Below are 4820 nucleotides of genomic sequence, written 5' to 3'. Positions count from 1 at the left end.
AATACAACAGGTGTAGTGGACCTTACAGTGAAATGCTGAATACAACAGGTGTAGTCGACCTCACAGTGAAATGCTGAATACAACAGGTGTAGTAGACCCTACAGTGAAATGCTGAACACAACAGGTGTAGTAGACCTCACAGTGAAATGCTGAATACAACAGGTGTAGTAGACCTTACAGTGAAATGCTGAATACAACAGGTGTATTAGACCTCACAGTGAAATGCTGAATACAACAGGTGTAGTAGGCCTTACAGTGAAATGCTCAATACAGCAGGAGTAGTAGACCTTACAGTGAAATGATGAATACAACAGGTGTAGTAGGCCTTACAGTGAAATGCTGAATACAACAGGTGTAGTAGACCTTACAGTGAAATGCTGAATACAACAGGTGTACAACAGTTGTTCTGTGGTCTCTTAGTGGTCCAAAGTGGAGACACACAGAACCCTGATTGGTTGTTCTGTTGTCTCTTAGTGGGCCCAAGAGTTGACAGAAGAGCACTCTTCCTGGTTAGGGTTGCAACATCACCGGGACCACAGTGGAGAATGTTCCAAGTTCCTCGGCGTACACATCACTGACAATCTGAAATGGTCCACCCACACAGACGGTGTGGTGAATAAGACGCAACCTTAAACAATAAGTTATGCACTAGGCACAAGGGTACTTTACGAATACACACTAGAGCCAGTAGCATCCCAGGAAAACAACGCCTCAGATATTCTCATTCTCATTACCTATTGTACCGTATAGTAGCAACAAAATAAATAATAGTCTAGACTTTTTATGATATGCTTGCATACATTAGTAAAGAAGCTAGGAGTGCTGTCGGCATAACAGAGGAGGGTACAATGCCTCGGGCACAAAGAGTCTGATTGTGGCTGGAATGTGGTCTGTTCCCAGGAGGACTAGAGAGCGCCGGCACAAAGGGGAAACCAGCACGGAGAGCACTTTTCTTCTGGCATGTACAGGAAGCAAAATGAGAACTATGAAGTTTGACACCGACTATTCACAGGCCCCTACAATACCTTGCTCTGCAGACAGAGCAGACAAGAGTCCCATGCAGGCTTAAGAGAGAGAAGGGGCCGAGGAGAAAGGAAAGACTGGCAAAGTCTCCGTCATCTGAAAGCGTGTCCATATTTCTGACACCTAAGAGGTCAATGCTACTTGGAGGATAAAGAGTGATTGGGAGAATGGTGGAGTGGAGAGTGGTGGAGTGGAGAGTGGTGGAGTGGAGACTGGTGGAGTGGAGTGTGGTGGAGTGGATTGTGGTCGAGTGGAGTGTGGTGGAGTAGAGACTGGTGGAGTGGAGTGTGGTGGAGTGGAGTGTGGTGGAGTGGAGAGTGGTGGAGTGGAGACTGGTGGAGTGGAGACTGGTGAAGTGGAGACTGGTGGAGTGGAGTGTGGTGGAGTGGAGACTGGTGGAGTGGAGTGTGGTGGAGTGGAGACTGGTGGAGTGGAGTGTGGTGGAGTGGAGAGTGGTGGAGTGGAGAGTGGTGGAGTGGAGACTGGTGGAGTGGAGACTGGTGGAGTGGAGTGTGGTGGAGTGGATTGTGGTCGAGTGGAGTGTGGTGGAGTAGAGACTGGTGGAGTGGAGTGTGGTGGAGTGGAGTGTGGTGGAGAAGAGACTGGTGGAGTGGAGTGTGGTGGAGTGGAGAGTGGTGGAGTGGAGAGTGGTGGAGTGGAGACTGTTGGAGTGGAGTGTGGTGGAGTGGAGACTGGTGGAGTGGAGACTGGTGGAGTGTAGAGTGGTGGAGTGGAGACTGGTGGAGTGGAGACTGGTGGAGTGGAGACTGGTGAGGTGGAGACTGATGGCATGGAGACTGGTGGAGTGGAATGTGGTGGAGTGGAGAATGGTGGAGTGGAGACTGGTGGATTGGAGACTGGTGGAGTGGAGAATGGTGGAGTGGAGACTGGTGGAGTGGAGTGTGGAGACTGGTGGAGTGGAGTGTGGTGGAGTGGAGAGTGGTGGAGTGGAGAGTGGTGGAGTGGAGACTGTTGGAGTGGAATGTGGTGGAGTGGAGACTGGTGGAGTGGAGACTGGTGGAGTGTAGAGTGGTGGAGTGGAGACTGATGGAGTGGAGACTGGTGGATTGGAGTGTGGTGGAGTGGAGACTGGTGGAGTGGAGACTGGTGGAGTGGAGACTGGTGAGGTGGAGACTGATGGCATGGAGACTGGTGGAGTGGAGTGTGTTGGAGTGGAGACTGGTGGAGTGGAGACTGGTGGATTGGAGACTGGTTGAGTGGAGACTGGTTGAGTGGAGAATGGTGGAGTGGAGACTGGTGGAGTGGAGAATGGTGGAGTGGAGAATGGTGGAGTGCAGCTGGTGGTGTGGAGACTGGTGGAGTGGAGAGTGGTGGAGTGGAGACTGGTGGTGTGGAGACTGGTGGAGTGGAGACTGGTGGAGTCGAGACTGGTGGTGTGGAGACTGGTGGAGTGGAGACTGGTGGAGTGGAGACTGGTGGTGTGGAGACTGGTTGTGTGGAGACCGGTGGAGTGGAGAGTGGTGGAGTGGAGAGTAGTGGAGTGGAGAGTGGTGGAGTGGAGAGTGGTGGTGCGGAGACTGGTGGTGTGGAGTGTGGTGGTGCGGAGACTGGTGGTGTAGAGATTGGTGGAGTGGAGAGTGGTGGTGTAGAGACTGGTGGAGTGGAGAGGGTGGTGTGGACACTGTTGGTGTGGAGACTGTTGGAGTGGAGTGTGGTGGTGTGGAGAATGGTGGAGTGGAGAGTGGTGGTGTAGAGACTGGTGGTGTGGAGACTGGTGGAGTGGAGTGTGGTAGTGTAGAGACTGGTGGAGTGGAGTGTGGTAGTGTAGGGACTGGTGGTGTGGAGAGGGGTGGTGTGGATACTGGTGGTGTGGAGAGGGGTGGTGTGGAGACAGGTGGTGTGGAGAGGGGTGGTGTGGAATTTGGTGGTGTGGAGAGGGGTGGTGTGGAGAGTGGTGGAGTGGATTGTGGTGGTGTAGAGACTGGTGGAGTGGAGAGGGGTGGTGTGGAGAATGTTGGAGTGGAGACTGGTGGAGTGGAGAGGGGTGGTGTGGAGAGTAGTGGTGTGGAGACTGGTGGTTTGGAGCTGGTGGTATGGAGCTGCCGAGTGGCTGGCTGGCTGGCTTCTTTGGGGCCCCCGAGAGGCTGGCTGACTGCTGTGGGGCCATCGAGAGGCTGACTGGCTGGCAGCTGTGGGGCCCCCAAGAGGCTTGCTGGCTGCTGTGGGCTGGACCGGCGCTTCTGAATGTTGAGTACTAGCTGGTCCTCTCAAAGCTACACGACAGAGACCAGGGGTGAAAAAACGTTTGGTTGTATGTTCTGTCATAACAGCAGAGGCAGATCATCTGTGTATGTTCTGCCATAACAGCAGTCAGGCAGGCTGTGTATGTTATGCCATAACAGCAGTCAGGCAGGCGGTCTATGTTCTGTTATGACGTCAGAGGCATGCAGGCTGTGTATGTTCTGTTATAACAGCAGAGGCATGCAGGCTGTGTATGTTCTGTTATACCAGCAGAGGCATGCAGGCTGTGTATGTTCTGTTATAACAGCAGAGGCATGCAGGCTGTGTATGTTCTGTCATACCAGCAGAGGCATGCAGGCTGTGTATGTTCTGTCATAACAGCAGAGGCAGGCAGGATGTGTAGGCAGGCAGGCGGTCTGTGTTCTGTCATAACAGCAGAGACATGCAGGCTGTGTACGTTCTGTTATAACAGCAGAGCCAAACATTAGAGGCAGTCAGGTTGTGTATGGGCCTTGCTCCTTGACGAAGTCCTGTTGATGAGCGGAGGTAACGTGAGAGAGACAGTTTGTGGTTATACGCTGTTGCTCCTGAATTATTCTGGCAAAACAAACAAGAAACCACCAGATAGCTAACTCGTCACACCCTTTTTCCTGAGGTGGGCAATGTGGGAAAATACAAACTTAAAACAAATTAGCTGAAATTAACCCACTATGCTGTGTATGTGACTGAACATTAGGGGGTTTTCCTTAGGGTTGCAAAATTCTAGTAATTTTCGTGGTTGGGAGATTCCTGGAATAAGCAGGAAGGTAATTTTGTGAAAGTTATCATAGCTTTAATTTTGTGAAAGTTATCATAGCTTTTCAAACACCTTGTCAGTTTGTCCTGATCCTCAACTGAACAATCTCTTCTCTCTACAGACCTACAGATTGACCTACAGACCTACAGATTGACCTACAGACCTACAGATTGACCTACAGACCTACAGACTGACCTACAGACCTACAGATTATAGGCCTACAGTTTAGCTGCCTGTCGTTTGAACTGGCTGTGTTTAACAACTTAATGACAACATCCGAAATAGCCAGTCGATATTCTATCTGAAAGCAATTGAAGGTCTAGTCCAAATGGACAGGAAATGTCGGGATACAGTGCCTTGCGAAAGTATTAGGCCCCCTTGAACCTTGAGCCTGCACTGTGATAGTCTCAGAGGTCCGTTAAAAGCGCAGAGAGCATCATGAAGAACAAGGAACACACCAGGCAGGTCCGAGATACTGTTGTGAAGAAGTTTAAAGCCGGATTTGGATACAAAAATATTTCCCAAGCTTTAAACATCCTAAGGAGCACTGTGCAAGCGATAATATTGAAATGGAAGGAGTATCAGACCACTGCAAATCTACCAAGACCTGGCCGTCCCTCTAAACTTTCAGCTCATACAAGGAGAAGACTGATCAGGGATGCAGCCAAGAGGCCCATGATCACTCTGGATGAACTGCAGAGATCTACAGCTGAGGTGGGAGACTCTGTCCATAGGACAACAATCAGTCGTATATTGCACAAATCTGGCCTTTATGGAAGAGTGGCAAGAAGAAAGCCAT

The 4820-nt window shown here is 50.8% G+C and overlaps 1 pseudogene; it reads right to left on the bottom strand.

Annotated features, from left to right (window-relative positions):
* Nucleotides 1-1058: 1058 nt before the first annotated feature.
* On the bottom strand, nt 1059-3578 carry LOC118964791 (annotated as a pseudogene).
* Nucleotides 3579-4820: the final 1242 nt, after the last annotated feature.

Source organism: Oncorhynchus mykiss, chromosome 6 (genome assembly GCF_013265735.2).
Source record: "Oncorhynchus mykiss isolate Arlee chromosome 6, USDA_OmykA_1.1, whole genome shotgun sequence".
Classification (NCBI taxonomy): domain Eukaryota; kingdom Metazoa; phylum Chordata; class Actinopteri; order Salmoniformes; family Salmonidae; genus Oncorhynchus; species Oncorhynchus mykiss.
Note: the sequence above shows the minus strand (reverse complement) of the source record. Positions and strands in the feature narration are given on the sequence as shown.